This window comes from Daktulosphaira vitifoliae, unplaced genomic scaffold (genome assembly GCF_025091365.1).
Source record: "Daktulosphaira vitifoliae isolate Bord-2020 unplaced genomic scaffold, ASM2509136v1 Scaffold_2, whole genome shotgun sequence".
In the NCBI taxonomy this organism is placed as follows: Eukaryota; Metazoa; Arthropoda; class Insecta; order Hemiptera; family Phylloxeridae; genus Daktulosphaira; species Daktulosphaira vitifoliae.
Window position 1 is genome coordinate 26,443,238 of NW_026099573.1, and position 20,625 is coordinate 26,463,862.

At 25.8% G+C, this 20,625-nt stretch overlaps 1 long non-coding RNA gene across 1 annotated transcript; it reads right to left on the reverse strand.

The window, feature by feature from the left end:
* Positions 1-8,732: 8,732 nt before the first annotated feature.
* Positions 8,733-11,800, reverse strand: LOC126899225 (uncharacterized). The gene is made up of 3 exons (XR_007702523.1): positions 11,681-11,800; positions 11,542-11,611; positions 8,733-9,035 (listed from the first exon to the last, which is right to left on the reverse strand). It is a non-coding gene; the product is annotated as an uncharacterized LOC126899225 (long non-coding RNA).
* Positions 11,801-20,625: the final 8,825 nt, after the last annotated feature.

The window sequence follows — 20,625 nt, forward strand, 5'->3', positions numbered from 1 at the left end:
GCGGTAGTGGCGGTAACTGGTTGTTGGTAGTGGGAAAGCAACGGCAGCGGCGACGACCGGGTCACCAGTGCCGGAGTAGGAGCCAAGGACCGAAAGGACGTGACGGCGGATAAGAGAAGTGCTTCTACCGCCGATGAGCTATGACGGGGAAGAATTATAATACTATTATTATTATTATTATTACGAGGATGAGCTGTCCTAGATATCTATTGTTATCAATAACATAATAATTTTATTAAAAGGAATTCGTTATAAAACCAAATGAATCACCGCAACATTGGCCGTATCTGTCTGTATTTCCTAAATTATGGGTATCACGTCAGCCAGTGACGCATGTAAATAGTCTTTAGAAATGAATCTAACCGGAAATTCGAATTTTAATATTAATTACAATAATTCTACAAAAAACGCAATCACAGAACATGACAGAGCAATAATGCAAAATATGCATTCAAGAAACCATTAATGCTGGTTAGATGATTGTAATTAAAATTGACCCTTTAGGAGAAATATGTGGCTACGCTGTGGATTTAATAGGTTTACATAATATATAAATTAAAACACATCGTACATATTTGTCGTTATAAAGTATTTTTAAAATCGTTATGGAATATTTTCGTTAGTAAACGACGGTTATGTTTAATTTCAATTAAAGCCAACAAAATGAATGCAGTGAATTGGTTCCATAAACCTACTAGTTTATTTCAAAATCAATGAATGTTTAAGTTATTTAACACGAATAAAAATATCAGTGATCCAGTTCTATCAAATAAATATATTACGTGTATTACAGTATTCGTAATAATAAAAATTTTGTTTACCATTGACAAAAATTTAACTCATGATCATGTTGAGTATATTTGGCGGGTTGTCCAACAGGAAATGAATAATGTTAAAGATATACAAACGTGAAATAATAATTAAAGAGAAATTATTTATTCCAAACTTGGAATTAAAACACATTCTAACGTCAGAATGGCATTACCATTTTTTTACGGTCCAAATGGAATATTATATGTTTAATTCATTTAGATATATTAATCAAAACTTTCCCGAATATAACAAATATTTTATAAGAACACTTACTCGTATTCAACCTTTTCTAATAATTGTTAAAACACAATGAATAAACAAAAGTGGGCGTTTTCTGTTGTAACCCTCATTAGAAATCCCAAAATATATGATTCTGTCACAACGTAAAGGGGCAAGAGAAATTTTTTTTGTATATAGCCCATGATAAAATCTTAGGTATATTACTGAATATTACACGTTTCTGTATCAATGGTATTTTTTGTATAAGTGAATTATGGTTTCGATTAAATTGTACTATAATTTATGGACATTGATAATTCGATTACATTGAATATTGATTAATCATATTCTAATTTAGTTTTAATCACAAAATTAAAGGAAGTAAAATATTGGCCTTAATTTCATTGCCTTCCCCTTGTGGATCAAGTTTTTTTAACATCTGAACAGCATTTTAAAACATATTTCAATAAATTTAATTCTTATTAAAAAAAATTGTTTACAAATACTTTTTGGCAATGATAAGATCTCGATAGAAGTCCATACAGTATTTATTTTTAAGACATTGCGAAGTTGGATAGAGTTATTTTTTCTGTTAGATATTATCTCAGTGTCACTGTACTTGTGAGTTGTGACAAAATGTTAGTCAACTGGTAGAAAACCGTAAACAAGTTAACATTATATTTGTTTATTTGTTGTAAGCCTTTATAGTTATCACAAAATAAATAGTTATTAAAAAAAAAATGTTCTGGAGTTCTAAAAATTCATTATCTAATATTTATTTAATTTATATGTTAGAATTATTTTTCAGAATATAATAATGTTTTATAATTGAATTTAATAGAAAATTCAATGTACTTTATTAATAAGTATGTGAAAAATGTAAAATTACAGTATAAAATAAAATGAATCGCTACAATACTAAAATTCAGCAAAATTAAAATGTTTACTTCATCGTCATATTAGTGATAATATTGAAATTGAATACTCCAGATAGAAGTTCTTAAGAATGAAAATATGTAGTAGACTGCAAAATTTTTCTAATAAAACTAAATTTATATATATTTAAGCATAATTACTCATCGTTATAACTAAATATACATATTTGGTTATAAAATTCATTGTTATTTATCTTGAATTTTGTGGTCTGCTTTAATTGTGTTTTGCAATAATATCCAACTTGAAGAACTTTCTCTATTACTAATAAACATGCGTAAATACGTACTTAGTTTCCCAATAAGTACGCATTCAAGGATTAAATATACATAAAACATGATCAAAAGTCAATTCCTTAAAAGTTTATTGTTTTGATGAACTAGCCGAGAAAACATCAAGTCATAAAAAAAACAACAGAATAATTTTATTATTATTACGTGCCTAAAATGCATTACCATAATATATTATTTAAAAATTACAGTCAAGTTTGGTCAGTCTTTATAATTATTTAATTGCGTTTTGTCAGTCGCAATGGAAACAATCCAGAGACGTAACTTGTTTAATATTTTCCGCATATCATCTAAGCAAAGAAAAAACACTTAAGCCCTGGACAAATCATTTTATCGTTATTATTATTTTTTTATCATCATCATCATCTTCATTGACAAGTTGAATAATGTATTGACTGTATATTTCCTATATGTAATTCAACAAATCAGGGTCATGAGTTGGTAAAAACAAATGTTTTCCAAGCCCAACGTCTAAGATAGAGACACAATGTAATTCTGTTAAAAAAAAAAACTGCTTAACCATCATTAACAATAAATNAGTCGCAATGGAAACAATCCAGAGACGTAACTTGTTTAATATTTTCCGCATATCATCTAAGCAAAGAAAAAACACTTAAGCCCTGGACAAATCATTTTATCGTTATTATTATTTTTTTATCATCATCATCATCTTCATTGACAAGTTGAATAATGTATTGACTGTATATTTCCTATATGTAATTCAACAAATCAGGGTCATGAGTTGGTAAAAACAAATGTTTTCCAAGCCCAACGTCTAAGATAGAGACACAATGTAATTCTGTTAAAAAAAAAAAACTGCTTAACCATCATTAACAATAAATTTCTGGTTTGTTTAATTATTTTTATGATTTGTTAGCCATTTTTTTTTTATTTACTAGAATAGTTAATAAAAATTTGTGTAAAATCTTGCATACGTCACCTAAAAACTAAAAATCTGAAAAAATGTGACAAAAACGACTTGACGCCTTATGTAAAACATAATCACCATTATTTATAAGTGAACACCTGAACTGTGAAAGCTTATTTAATAACATTTAATTGAGAAAGAAATTTTTGTATAATTATTATTCAAAATAACCATTGTAAATCATGTATTTGACAATTATACGGGTAATTATCGTTTAAATTAATATACAACAACATAAAATCACTGTTAACAATAAATTTGTATGCTGCAAAAATTTTTGAAGTAGAATCCAAGTCTTTCTTCTCTGAATTAATTTTTATATTCCATAGTTAGTAGTAATTGAAGATTTTTAACCCAGTTGTAATTCAAATTACACCAAAATATTCAAAATTTGTAGTTAATATGGAACAGAGAGAGGTTTCATGACTATTTAATTTCATGCTATGGATTGTTAGAGATTAAAAATTTCTTAAAACAATGTGCGGTTCAGTAGGTTTTATAATAAAGGTTTCTCAAGTCAAATCTCTTAATAAAGCAGAAATAAATGCGTAGAGAAATAATAATTAACTCTCAATCTACAATTCAGTAATTTACTTGATTTAAATTATAAAGTATTTAATTGATTGAAATTATATTAAGGAAAGTGTCAGTTGTATGTACTTAAGCAATGAGAGTTAAATATTACTGCAATTATTATGAAATTTTTAATTCATTATGTTATTATATTATACTGATTAACAGTCACCAATTTATCGGATATTAATAGGTCTTCTAGGTTTGTTTCAATTTAATAATCGTCTCTTTTCTGTTATAATATTATGGACATTTTTTTATACATATTAAATCATATATTTCCACATTATTATTATATTATACATAACTAAAACAAAACTATTTAAAGAACAATTATGAGGCGTGGCGCAGTCATTAAATGAAACAAACATCTATTATCATTTCTCTTGAAATAAAATTCTCTAGGACCAACACTTTCTTGGCCGATTTAGCANTAGGTTTTATAATAAAGGTTTCTCAAGTCAAATCTCTTAATAAAGCAGAAATAAATGCGTAGAGAAATAATAATTAACTCTCAATCTACAATTCAGTAATTTACTTATTGATTGAAATTATATTAAGGAAAGTGTCAGTTGTATGTACTTAAGCAATGAGAGTTATATATTACTGCAATTATTATGACATTTTTAATTCATTATGTTATTATATTATACTGATTAACAGCCACCAATTTATCGGATATTAATAGGTCTTCTAGGTTTGTTTCAATTTAATAATCGTCTTTTTTCTGTTATAATATTATGGACACTTTTTTATACATATTAAATCATATGTTTCCACATTATTATTATATTATACATAACTAAAACAAAACTATTTGAAGAACAATTATGAGGCGTGGCGGAATCATTAAACGAAACAAACATCTATTATCATTTCTCTTGAAATAAAATTCTCTGGGACCAACACTTTCTTGGCCGATTTAGCTAATCAAAGTTCACTTCTTATAAATTATTTGATTTTCTGCGGTGATAGTTGATCGCCTTCATCATCATTAAATCACATAACATATCTTGGATTTAAATAGATAAAAAATATGTGATAATTTCACCAAGCTACATTTTATTATACAAGGCTAAGATATTACGTCGTTGTACGTATTTGCACTTCCAGGTATGAAGAACTGGAATTTTTTAGTATGTTTGACCAGTCGATCCGGTAAAACGGGTACACAGAGGTAGGGGAGCACTAAACTATGGTAAAATTTACTGATGTATTTAATTATTTATAATTTTCAGCTAGAATTAGAATACATTTTCACATGTATTTTATTTGACTAGAAGGATCACGGTCGTCGAGTAGCGTGATTATTATGTAGTAATAAACGCTAAACTTTTTATGATAGCCTTAGACTAGGTATTAATTAATACTCTGTCTATAATTTATGTTATATGTATAGATTAAACATTTTATATTGAAGAACAATCGCTAAATAATACGATTAATGTCCGCAACGTGATTTATAGGAAAATAAAGGTTCTGTTTTTATGAGTTTGTCAAAAAACTAAATAAAATTAAATCATATTAGACCTTGTCGTGTAAAAATAATTGTGTAACTAGTTATTTGCCAAGACTTTATTCAATTGTTAACTTAACGGTGAATTGAAAAGAATAGATCATCTCAACAATAGCCTCTCTTCCAATGTGATTCAACCAAACTGCTACAGCTCATATTTAATTTATTAAATTTTAAATTTAAAAAAATATATATATTTATCGACACTGTATAATATATAGAGGATTCTCTGCCTATTTTTCGGTTATGATTAATTACAAAGCAAATAATCATCATTAAAGACCTGCTGGGGCTTGCGCGCGCGACGAATTCATCCAATGCCGCTGGCTAAAGACAAGGTCATCAGTATAAAATAACACGACTAAAATACAGTGATTGGTCTGTATGTACATCAAATGCAGCAAAAAATAAAATGTTAATTAAAAATGTGTTATAAAATTTAACCTCAATTTTAATAACGAGAATCCAGAATATTTTTTTACACGTTTATTTGCTCAAAATATGGATTTTTCGAATTCTGAGACAAGTCAATTCAAGTTGTCTAATTATACTTGGATCAATTTAATGATCTTTTTGTTTTTAAAAGTAAAAAATAATCTTTAATATTTTCTGACAACAAAACAGTTTAGTGGTTGAAATATGATTTCAATCACTATTTGTTGAAATTCTTAATTATTGTATTGCGGTCAATGAAAAGTCGTGATAATAATTTTATTGCAGCCGTAAAACATGCCACTGATAGTATTAACACCACACAAGTGTTTGGTATTGCCTAAACGTAAACACCTAGCAAACCAATAGAAACCTTCAATTATCGTTTAAATTTAAGACAGTTATATACTTGATAAGTAAATGCAAATACTTTTAAAAAAATGATATCACGCGAGATGTGTTGTATTTTATTATGTTAAATATTAGTCTGTGGAAAAGGAAGGAGATCGAGACATTTAATTTGTATAGTAATTTACATAATTGAACACAATCATTACTAGTAAGCAAGTTATTTGAATAATGATTATCTAGAACATTAGTGAACGATTCATTTTGGTCGTTTGCCAATTAACAGTGTCTATAAACAATTTACATAGTCAGTTGTATTGTCATGTGTATTTGACACATAAAGTCGGTCTAGGATATTGCTATTAGCAACAAGACATTAGAGTGAAATTATTTTGCTGAAGAAATAATTATTTGGTCAATAATAATAAAAGGTGATATATCCGTTGTTTATTTTTAAATAAATACCAACGCAATATGAATTTCGCGGTAAAAAAGTCAGGTGAAATAACTGAAAACGTTACAGGCAAAGTGATCAACTGGTTGATCAACATGTGATGTTAATATAGTTTTAATTGTGTAAACCGTAGAATATTTATGCGCGGAAGGTATTCTGGACACTGCAATCGTATTAGTAACCATAGGCACTGTAAAAGTGATACGAAATAATATTGTGATGTAACGACTTCACCGAAGGATCGATAGATGAAAGTATATTCTTTATTTACAGATGATGCATGTTATCTAGGGAAATATTTAGTATTCAGCGGCGCCATTATTTTTTTACCCGTGTATTTTTTTATCTTCATGTAATTCACGAAAGCGACAGTGGTGTTTATACAGCACCACTGATCGGATAAGATCATGACGAACGTTTGTACACGTAGATAAATTAAACATAAACAATATTCATAATCAACAGTGTATGTACCACACCGTGAAGGAATGGATCTTCCGCATAGAGCGAAAGACACTTATTGAATTCGCCATAGGAATTAAAGCGAAAACCACAAGCACGTGATCACTTTCACTGGGATTGAATTCTCGTGTATTTCGTGTGTTTCATTTGGTCACGTCTAATAATATCATGTTTGATTGAAGCATTTATTGATTTATTGCTAGTTGTCGTACGATCAACAATTGGAACATTATAGGGGAAACATCGTTAAATGGTCTGATGGATTTAACTTCTAATCCCAAGTTTATATTGTTTACCTAAATGGACAAGTAACATTTTTATAACGAAAGCGGAACGTCCGGTTATATATTATAATTTTCAAACCATATACACGCCATTATATAATAGTAATAGTAGTATTCACTTCTTTGAACCTTATTATCAAATTGTTTGAAAACTCGTTTTTGACAAAAAAAAAAAACAAGTGCTATTTTTTGGAATTTAAAAAAACAGGACTGATTGATAAAATATAACTGTTAAATTTAAAATTACTACTTTAAAATATTTGAAATATTAATAATCAAGGTCAGTTTAATTTTCAAGGGTATTTATGAATAGAGACAAATAACAGTGACCGGTGTAATATCTAACACTGCGTATATGTATTCAGCAAAACCATAGTAAAACTAAATCTATATAATTAGCAGCCTAGACTTGTAAAATATATAATGACTGACATAATGTAAGACTATTCGATTAAATATATGGATAAAAAATAAATCATGTTGATTATTATTTACGAATTCCAAACACCAAAATAATGGAATTCATTCTTTTCATTTCAGACGAGTCATGTGACATGACCACATAAAATAATGTTCAAATATCAGACAATTTCTATTGAACATTTAACTGACAATAGAAATTAACCGTATAATAGTAAACTAGGTAATCTTATTAGTATTATATAAAATTACACTTTGATTTAACTTTAACTTTGATTTAACTTTGATTTACAATTTGATTTAATGGATATATTAAATGGATGAAAAATAATTTTACACTTGCTACGTAGAATATGTTGTTTCACATTTATGGCAAATGATTTTTGTTATATTCAAACATTAGTTTTTCAAATACTTTTAAAGATTTTTTTTCATCACTTATTTGCCAGCCTAAAAAATCTATCTATTTTGTTGAAACATTTAAGCATCGTACACTGCGCTTACTATGTTTTTCATTACCCTTAAACTTTTTGTTCGTTTTGTTTCGTCCATAGACAATTTTTGATATTCGCTTAAAAAATTTTCCGTCAAATTTTTAATAATATTTAGACCTAAACGAAATTCCACAATACTAGTTGTATGTGTTAAACTTTTTAAAGGGCGTGAGTTCAGTGATACTTGATTTTGTAATTTTGATAGATTGAGACTATGGCCGTACACATTATTTACAAACCACAGAGAATTTATAATCAACGTCATTGCCAAACTGTTTTCATTGATCAACTGATGTAATGTTCACATTCTTCATTTTGTAACACTTTGCTTTAAAATAAATTTCAAATAATTCATCGAAACACTTAACCTATTACATTGTACACAAAATAAGTAAAAAATGATCTAGTTGTATTATATCGTTGTCGTTTACATCAATGACTATTTTACCATTTAATTTGTTTGAAATTATGTGCTTACAATACATTTTACATCATTGCCTTTTATTATTGAACTCAAACTGATGTCTTCTAATAATTTTTTCGCATTTTTAGCTCATGTTATCTTTAAAGCGCTATAATAAAAATAAAAATTTTTTTTAATATTTATTTTGAAAAGTTTAGTTTTATTTATAAAAAAAAACAATTTTTTATTTTGCAATCTATACAATAGGTCATTAAAAGGTGTCTAGTGTGTAGAAATGTATGTTTTGGCACACGACGTCCCGTGTTCGATCCACAGGTTGCCAACGAGATTTTTTTTTTGATTTTCTCATTGTTGGAGTCAGGTCTTTGGTACAAACTATCCACGATACCCAATTCCTCCTAATGTGTAATAGATTGCCACCGCCCTCTATATAACATGTTAAGTTCTGGAAATAGAAGGATGTAAAACTGATTATTAAAACAATAGATACAATAAGTATAAGTACTGAAGTTCAATGTTATACTTAATAAATGATTAAATAGTCACCAAGAAAACATAATTTTATTAATTTTGTTTTTTAATTCGTCATAAATAAAAAAATAAAACAAAAATACAATAATTTTTATGGTCGATTTTCTATAATATTCGTAAGTTAATGAACCAATTCAAAATCAATAGACGTATTTTAATGTACCTTTAATTAGAAAATCTACGTCATTACATGGAATATGATAATTAAAATTATACATAACACACGCCTCATTAGCAAAATTAATAAATATTTATGAAGTTTATTGTGCATGTACAATTTATTTAAATAGATGATTTCTCTAAAAAAGAAGTGACACCTTAATTACATTATTCTATTATATTAATTTTGATGCACATCAATTTTATCATCATTTTATATTAAATATTAATAAAGTACAATAATATCACTTAATCAATGAATCAAGTTTAATAATTTTTGTATGAAATATTTAAAAAAAATTGTGATTCTTAAAAATGTGTTTGTATTTAACTGTAATGTTCAATTTGAAAAAAATTATTAGTACCATTTGATGTTTTTTTTAATACCTGATCATTTTCTTAATTAAAACAAAATGTCATAATGATGTGTAAATAGTTGAAATCTTTTTACTTATTATTATTATTATTATTATTATTATCATAATAATAATTATTTTTTTTTAGTTTGGATAGACTGGATAAATTTATATAAATACATATTTTTCAATCTTAAAAAAAATATAAATAATGATTTCTCTCTATTAACAACAGAAATATAGTACGTTTTGCATATCACATTCGCACTAAAGAGTTATAGCACTTTAAAAACAGTTGTTAAAGTTTATTAGATTCTTAAAAATCTTAGAATATTTATGAAAAATATAATATATTTTATTGTAAAGTCTTTTCGGTATAAAATGATATGAATTTTTTTTGTATTACAAAAAAAATGGTGTTCTGACATTTTTAAAAATAATTTCTATAAACATTAGACTTCAGATTATTTTAAAAAAGTTTTTTTTATATCTTCTTTAAAACAATATAAATCTTAAATGTATAAAGTGAGTTTTTTTTTATACACTATTATTAATATGATAAACAGAGTTATTTATAGTTTTTAATATCAATTTATATTAGAATATCATATATAAACAAATAAATAAATAATATCTTAATTTTATAACTATTTAAATAAACAAGTTTTTATAAAGAACAACAATTAAATAAATAACACAGTCAAAAGTAATAAAATTTTAACTTCCTTATTAGTATCATTATTTTAATTTAGATTAGAAGGTATCATAATTTATCTTAGCAATTTTAAGGTTTAATATTAATTAAGTGTAATTTTAATAATTTTCCAAGTTAACACTTATAAACGTAAGAAGTGTTTACATTTATCTATATATTATATATATTTGTTTATATATGTAATTATATATACTACATATAATTTGTTTAACTAAATATTTATCACACAAATACTTATCATTTATTATAATCCTCAAGATTTTATAGGTTACAGTCTGTGTAGGATTTTTGAAAAAAAAAAAAATTAAGATCACTTTTTATTAAATTGTACAATATATAAGAGTCCTCTTTGGTTTCAATACTTCCAAGAAGATTAAATTTCAAAAATAACTCATTAGGTCAACTTATACTATATATAAGTATATTATAATGTATACACGATGAAAAGTATAATTATAATCTCGAAAAAAGTTATATAACGCCAACATTAAAGGGTTCTGTTTAATAACAAGATAATTTCAGTTTTTAATAAACAAAATAAGAGTTTTTATAAAATGTAGAATTTTAATTTTAATTTGCAACAACTACTTGTTTTTATATAAATAATTCAAGGTCTATATCTAGTGAGAATACTATAATACAATAGTATTTTCAAGAGTAGGAAATAAATTCCTTGTTCTAGATTATTCTAAGTAGCATATTATTAATAAAATTGTATAACTCTTTAAATAAACTGATGGCTGAGGTTACACATGAAAATTATACACAAAATGATAAATACATAAAAAATTTAAAAATCCGCTAGCAACTGCATATTTTGCCTATGTCATTGTATATAAATTGAGCATTGTCCTATAACTAGTATTTAGGTATTTAAAATAATAATATAATTTAAATTAATTATTTTTAATACACCACCTAGTAGGAAACTAAAAAAAAGATTCAGTGATCGAACCTTTAACATATAAATACATTTTAATTTGTTTTAGAATTACATGAATTTTTTAAATATACAATTAAGTTAAACAGTTATTTTATAATCATGAAGAGACGATGCATTAAACTATTTAAAAAAGAACATTTATATAAGTTCTGTGATATTTTACTTACTCATTGTTAAAAAAAATAATGACTTTAAATATTTTCAGTTAATAAGCGATTAATATTTTCAAACTGTTAAAATTGTTTACCTTTATTCTCATAATGAAACGCTATTTTGAAGTATATGCATTCTGTCACGTATTTATTGGTAGTCTGAAACTAAAATGAAATAAATTGAAATGAAATTTTTTATGATTATTAAAAAAAATTGATTTAACAAAACCCTACGTTTTTTACTAAGTTTTAATATTTGGCTCTGCTATTCTACTTTATTCATTATCCCTTAGGAATAACTTAAGAATAAATTTTGAATGTCAAAGGTTTAGGATGATAAGAGCATATCAACCAAAATATGATTTTCTCATTATTAGCAAAAATTCCTTTTATAAAAAACCCAGCACATGGGGATCGCAGCACAGTGGTGACGTGGCATAGTAGAATCAAGTATAATGATATCTGACAGTGATTAAAATCACTATCAAAAATAAACACTTCGATACAAATCTTTAGATAGTGTTTAATTTTAAAAAAATTGATGTTTTATTCCAAAAGCTACATGATCTGCTAGTTCCTTATTAATATCCTGATCAAGATAAAGTATGTCGAATGAAAGAGGAATTATTAAAAAATATTATTTCTCATAAAAAAATTGTGTTGATCCATACACTTTTCAATAAGTTGTAGCATTATAAAGTTAAAAATGTAAAAAATAAAATCGAGAATTTTCACACAATAATAGCATTTGGTAGCCATTTTCACCACGAAGGCAAGTCCAGAGATCAAATTTTTTTTTTCATAATAAAGTACATAACATTAGCTTTAATTTAAGATATATGTAAAAGAGTCAGTCTTTCCGGAAAACTTTAAAAAGTTGTCATTTTCAATCCCCCCTGTGGGCAGGTAAAGGGTTAAATTTATAAAAAAAATATACCAAATGATAGGTCAAAATATCAAGCATCTATAAAAACAAAATTATATTTATATGTTCGTTTTTGAAAAAGTTATGTTAGTTTTTAGTAAAAAAAATTTCGAAACTTTCGAAAATTAGCGATTTTTAAATTTGTAATTTTTTGGAGGTTCCCCCATTTACGGGGAACGAGGCAAATTATTTCAATTTTTAGTAGATATTCAAAATAAAATACTTGTATAATACAATATTTCAAAATATTTTTTAAATCAACAGACACGAATATCAGCTTTGCTAAAGTAATAAATGTTCAATTTGTGGAACTCGACAATGCTACTTGCGTCTTATTGTATAGCTTAACAATTAATGGGAAGAATTCAATTAAATTCTTATTAATTTATTTATTTTTTGCTAAAATAATGAGAGCGTAAAAATCTAAAATGATTTTACACAGCGAGTTACGCCAGTAAAACAGAAACCTGGCAACATAATAGACATTTAAGCAATCTACCAACAAAGGCAAATTCGATTTAATGTAATTTACAAGATAGTCTTTTTGCATAGCTATTATTTACATAAAAAACTAATTCTACTAAAATTTTGCTTTCTTGAAGTGACTATAACGATAATTATAACCTGTGTGCATAACAGTGATGCTAAAATCAATGTGATGTTTGAATTTATTCTCTAAACGGCGACTCATTTTTATGGTTGGACATTTTGTATGAAAAAAATGAAAACTCAAAGAGCTTGTATTATTTTAGAAATAAAGTATAATATGGTGCACAGTTCATACTGATTTGGATGAAAAAATAATCATTTTATTTATTCATATTTTGACACATAAAATTACTTTAAATTATTAAAAAAAATTATGTATTATAAATAAAAGCTTAATAACCTAATAGTGAACCGATGATTAAATGCAATTGTCAATTTATTTTCATGCTGAATAAATGCATCTTGAATTTTAAAATTATTTATTCTATTCGAATAATTATTTGATTGGTGTCTGACATACTAAAGTTGTGGATGAAATTAAGATGTCATATTTTTCTGCTTTTATTTGTTAAAATTCAAAAATAGGTTTACCAAGTTTACCAAATTAATTAATTAATTTCACTATAGTATCCTGTTGCTAATAGCAAAATCCTAAACCGACTTTATATATCAATTACACATTTATACAACTGACTATGTAAATTGTTTATAGACACTGATAATTGGCAAACGACCAAAATAATACTGATCAAATGTAGATAGTTTAAAGTTTTTAAATGTAGATATGTGCTTTTTAATAGACTCAGAAAATAATATATCACAATCCTATGTAACTTTACACCTTAGAAATATTTGTAAATATACAATGTGAAGGTGCAAAAAAGTTAATACGACTTTAAAATAAAAATAAATTTTAAGTAATTACACATGGAAGTATTGATCCTCAAATAAATACGTACTTAGTGACATATACGAAAAAGCAATTTTTTGCATGTATTAACTTTTCTAAATTCTGCTTCAAGCATCCCAGGGTCGTTTCAGAGATGAGTTTAAGAACTTCACAGGTCTCTGAGTGATGGTTATGTGATAACTTGATGAGCTATTTTTCATAGACATATAAATGAATAAACCAAAAACGAGTAATAATTTGTGAAGTAATTTATGATGTTCTATGTATAAATTTCATAAAAATACATAAAATAATCGCAAAATTATAAGTCTTCTATCAAAAATCCTTTTTTAGATACAAATATGTTGGCTTTAATGTATTACATATAAGAGGTGTCTCGTTTCTGGGGGTCTATATTTTAGCTTGGACTAATTATTGACAAATATTTTACTATAAAATACTTTAGGCCCTTATGCAGGCAGTTCATTAATTAAACTTTGTACAAGATCTTTTGTTAGTCTAAATTTTTGTACAAATTATCTTAGAAACAAAACTACAGAAAATAGCATTTTATTAATTTAACTAGAAAATATATGTATCTTTATATATTTTAATTGGTTTTGTGACATACCAATGAACAGATCTTCTGTCATATTTTATCTCATTGTTGTGTGGTCATTGTCTTGACCTTTTTCAGTAACTTCTAAATCATTTATAATTTAAATATATTACCCATTAAGATGTTCCATTTTCGTATTAATAAATTGATTTACAAGCGTTATAAATACACCAAAAATTATACGGTTTCATAAAAAAATAATTATAACAGTAAGAAGTATACTAAAATTATGATTAGTATAGTAGATACCGACTTTAAAAAGTTCATCTAAAATTTTTGTACACTTATAAATATTTTTTAGCATATCAGCATTCAAACGAACGGTATTTTAGTTTCTTACTAAGAGTTGCACTAAAACAACATGTTTTAGTACACTAAATACATTAGTACATAAAATTACAAAATAGACCTCAAGATCTGTTAATTTATATGTTTATAGAATTAAATATTAATAAATATTATATAATTATTAACTAAGAATTTCTAAGGCTATTTTTCAATCAATTTCATTAATTGATAATTTCGTAACGGTTTTAGTTTAAATAACAGTTTTTAGGTCAAATTGTAACTATTTACCTTATACTATTTACTTTGTCTGAACTATTTTTTTGAAATAAAACATTTATGATTATAATTCATCGAATAAATATAGATCATTAAATTTATAAAAGCAACAATTGTATAATTACTTTTGTGTACTCCAATTATAATTCTATCAATTATTTTAGAAAAAATCAATATTTTTCTCATCGTAAGCATTTTTAAAACACTGTTAACTTTTTGAAAAATTATCATTGGTTGTTATTATTACACGCAATTGCTAAATAAATGTTTGCCCAGCATAGTTATTTCACTGTATTTTGAGTCTATGTTTACAATTTATGACAATTAGATTTTGACATATTATAATTATTCAAATTTTCCGAGTATTCATATTTGTTCAATTATAAAATAGGAAAAATTGAGCACTAAATAATATGATTTTTATGTGGCATAATTTTACTTTTTGAAAGTTCATAAATTCAAATATCGTTACAAGTATGTAACATGAGTTTTTTTTGTAAAATGCATTTTATTTTACTTACCATTACTACAAATATTTTTACAATTTATTAGTTCGCCAAAATAAATCTCTATTAACACCATAGAAACACTAAATCATATTTTAACACAATTTAAATTTTTTTTTGAAAAAAAAAACAAGTTTTTACAAGGGAAATTTTAAGATTGATCTTGCCATCATGTATAATTTGTTTGCGATAGTTACTTGAAAATTAACTTTGTTTTTTAGCAAAATTAATTTTGTTTCTTTGAAGTCGAGAAAAATAACTTTATAAATTTGAACTAGCTAAATTTCCATTTTTTTTAAGTGACGAATGAGACGTACGGTTTTTGAGACGGTAAAACTTGGGTCTTTCACGACTGTGGCACTGAATTTTTTTTAATTCTTTTTGAGTTAAAAAAAAATGTTTAACTAATTTGATTTTTATCTCATTTAGATTCAATAACTTCAATAGATATCAAGGATTCCATTACTGTAGTCTCCTCTCGTGAGAAAAAATTCATATTAATATTATTTTACTATGTGGTTTTTTTTTTTGTAGCTATCATTTATTTTCTCAGCTCTCATTTGACCTACTTTTTTGACAAATTTTTTTTTTTAAATTAAACACTATCTACAGATTTGCATCGAATCGTTTTTTATGATAGTGATTTTAATCACTGTCAGATATCATCTATACTGGACCCAACTATGCCACGACCCCGTCATTTAGATTGATATAATATTTATGAAAATCAGTGTAATCCTCTTATGATAAAATAAAATACAAAACCAAGAATTTTAACACAATAATAGCATATTTTTTAATACGGTAGCTATTTTCACCATGTATTCTCCTAATAAAATACTTTTAAATAAAATAAAATACAAAACCTAGAATTTTAATAGAAAAATAGCATATTTTTAAATACGGTAGCCATTTGCACATAGAAAATAGATTGTCGGGACAAATTTTTTTTTTCATTTTATAGTACATAAAATAAGATTTAATTTGATATATGTTTAAAGGACGTAGTATTTCCGGATCATTTTCAAAAATTAAGTTGAAAAAGTTAGTTTTTGTAAAAAAGTTGCTATTTTAAATCCCCTTTGTGATCAGAATAAGTGTTAGATTTTCAAAAAAAATGATATCAAACGAAAGTAAATTACCTAAGGTTTCAATATAAAAAAATATTATGTTGATTTGTTTATTTTTGAAAAAGTTATGGAAGTTTTAAGGAAAAAAATGCAAAATTTACTAATTTTTAAATTTGTAATATTTTGGATATTTCCCCCATTTGCGGGGAACGAGGGAACATTTTTCAATTTTTAAGGGTAATTTCTTCAACTAGATACAATTTGTGATCTTTTGACGTATTGTTGAAAGAAATCGGCCCAGTGAGAGCTGAGAAAAAGTGGCAAGACATAAAAAAAAAAAAACACATCATGGTAACATTGAAGCTAGAAAAGTAAATTTTTTCAAATTGGTATTTTAAAAGGGCTAAAATAATTTCGGTTTTGACAATTTTTCTTATACCTAGTAAATTTGTTCATCAATATTGAATTTTTTTTAATATATATTCGAATAAACGATATCATAATACTTTCTACAGTTTTTAACCTTACAAATCTTTAAAAAATATTGATATAGATCAACTAAATTACTAAATATAATAAAAAATTTTGAAAAACCGAAATATTTCGACTTTTTACTTTTAGATTTATAAAATGAAAAAAATCTATTTATAAATATATAAATAAATACTATAATCAATCATGTTGATACCATAAAATGAGTAATTATAATATTATAGTTAATTTATTTACTTATTATGTTTTATTTGATATTTACAGATGTCAAAGTTATAGTAAACATATTACTCGCTTTAAAGGTTTATAATTCTTAATACAACTTCCACCTACTTTAGTTTAATAATTAAGTTAATCTTGGTTCAATAAAAGCGATTAATCGGTACAAAATGATAGATATTTATTAATTATCGATAAACATTATATTACGGCCAAGGAGTAGCATGATAAACAAATTAACAAGAATTATTAGATGATAAACTGGTGAAGTTTGATACTTTGACTTGAAAGATAAGATTAAAAATATTGTTTATTTTTTTATAAATATTACTATTTCGAAAAAAATGACTACTTATTGAAAGTCCGAAAAATAATGCGCATTAATAATTAAATTAAATATTATTAAGATATTTTAGATATCCCTGACATAGTTTACCTTTAACTTTTGTTGTATAGTTCATCCAAGAAAACTTATATCGTTAACCTAAAAATTATCACCATGAAATACTTAAGTGTGGGGGTCTAAGGAAAAATGGTCCCCTACAACTTACAGCAGTCGACTCCATTTCTCCGGAATTATTCAATGAATAAATTGGTTAAATAATCTTAATTGATTATTTATTTTTTGTTGTTAATACGTTCAAAATATTATTGGAATCACAATGCTCCTACGTTTTTTTTTTTTGCTATTTAACACTCGCCAGGCATTTGTTATGTATACGTTTGTAAAAGAAAGTCGAGGTTAAATAAATAAATGATCAGTATAACATCTTTCAATTTCCTAAAATTTTAACAAAGTTAAAAGTTACTCTTAAAAAAAAAAAAAAAAATACAGTTATAAACATCATCAACATATACTGAAATACTTTTATTCTTGCAAACAATTTTAAGTAAAATAAAAATTTAGCAACATTTAAAATTTGATCAGATTTTTAAAAATGTACCGATGCATTTATCGAAGAAAAATAAAGAGATAAAAACGACACAAATAATGTAACAAGTAATGTGGTTTTTTTTTTTTTAATATAAAGTTAGTACATCATTAATTTAATATTAAATTTTGGTGACAAAAATGTCGGTACAGTATTTACGATATTTATAGTCTCACGACGATAGCACTAGTCATGGGCATCTTAGCGCTGTTCAAGTACGCGGTTAGTTGTCGTTGTGTGGTAGAGAATAAAGTGATGGGCAGTAATGGCATTGTGTAATCGTTTGGACGATGCGGTTTCAGTTGAGTTCCGGTGGCTTTCAACCGTTCACATTATGAGTACACACGTTATTCGTTGCCGGTGCGCGTACGACGGTGTTGTTGAATAGACTCGACGTGAGAAATTGTAAGTACAACATTTGTTCACTATTTTTAGTAGATATGCGATCGATTCGCGTATTGTTTTTAACATGTTACAACATTTGTTAGCGGTTGCATTTGTCCAAATTCAAATGAATTGTCGGTAAATAGTACTTACCAAATACTAACCAATAAAATACCTGAATGATATAATAAGTATTTTGTAAACAGCTGTGACGATTGGCCTTCCGCGTACAATCATAACAGCCGAACGAACACTTTCACTTGGACATTTCGATAAAAAAAATTATCAACGTTTCATAAGTTAACTTTACGCATATTTTGTAAGGAAATTAATTACTATATATGTTTTATTAATTGTTTGTTGTTAAAATGTACAGAGTATTCGATAAATAATAACCTAACGTAATAATAATCATAGTATTCCTCGACAATTAACAATCGTACTTCGGTTAAATTTACCGTCATTGAATATTTAATAGTCCAACAAGTGCAAGAAGTTAACTATGGTGATTATTTTCATAATAAACGCGTTAAGTAAAGCTGATGGTTTTAATGCTAATGCACTCAAATATAACAGTTAATTGTATTAACCTGTTATAAACTAACTGCAAGTATTCCTTCACGATTAAGTATTATTTAAAAAATAAAGTAATTAATACATTTTTTTAAATTAATTTGATTTTAATTTATAGTACCCAATAAATAAAGATTTCAAAATATCTTTTACAGGAAAACTTTGTTTTAAATCAATTTGTAGTTGTGTAATATCTCCGAGTCTAAAATAAACTCGAGAGGACCAGCCGTGTATTTTCAAACAATTTTAGGGAGAGGGTTTGAACATTTCGATTGAAGAACATAGTAAAAAATTGTCTTATTTTTATTCCTCCTTTAAAATTATTAGTGTTTCTTGAATCGCAAGTAGTTTTTGAATTAAAAAAATATATTCTTCTAAAATATAAAAATGTCTAATTGCGACGTTGGTATGGTTCACGGTATATGTTTAGTTATGTTTTTGGCTTCAGTTGGGTTTTGAAAAATACCCCTTAAACAACGCCTCTGGAAAGGATTAAATATATTTTCCTCCTACCTAAAAATAATGTAACATTCCATTGTAAATATTTTTTTTCTGAATATTTAGATGTTGATTTAAAATTTTTATAATTCTTAATCCCTTCGATTACACCAGTAAAAAACACATAGTTATAAGTAAACCAATGCCTTTAAAAATATAGTCTTTTAAAATGCATTAATTAATTCATACCATTGAACATTTACCTAATGAGTTTTGATGAAATACATTAAATAAAGAGAAAAATTTTAAACTAAAAGTTAATGACCCATCATTTGAATAAATGTAATGTCAGACTGAATTTTTTAAACAACGTGATATTTATCATTGGATTCATTAAATAACTGCATTGAAATATATTAATTTTTTAATTATTAAAAACAATAATCTCGAAATCAATATTTTATTATTATGATCTCTTCAGCTCTATGTACTCCAATTATGTTATTGTAAAAATAATGTCGATTTTTCCAGTTAAAAACGTTCATAACCATTGAAGATGGATAATAAAGGGTTCAGCGGAAAATGTTGTACTACTTCGATGGAGATGAAACGCCCTCCAGCTATTGATCCAGAAAAGGCCACTTCTAAGGATAAAAAATGCCCGGCTATATGTCCTCGGACTCCTTCACCATGGCATCCAGACAAAACGCGATACGCAATCATCCTATTAGTTGCTACAGTCACATGGACAATATTGGGATTTGCTATGGTTTTTCTTCATATTTTTTAAAGCTGTTTTGTGTACGTCACAAACGTTTTGAACATTTTATCATAGTTTCCAACCCAATGATAATAATATAATTTTCACTGTTGATAATTAAGTATTCAAACACAGTTTAAAATGTAATCTATATTAATCATTTTGGGTTTAAATTAATCATTACCGCAGGAAATATCTTTTATGTTAAAATGTTATACGATAAAACGGAATATGATAATAGCTTTAACAAGCAAGGTTTTTTTTAATGTGAATACACCGTTTATTACCCATTAATTTAAAAAAGAAATTATGTACCTTT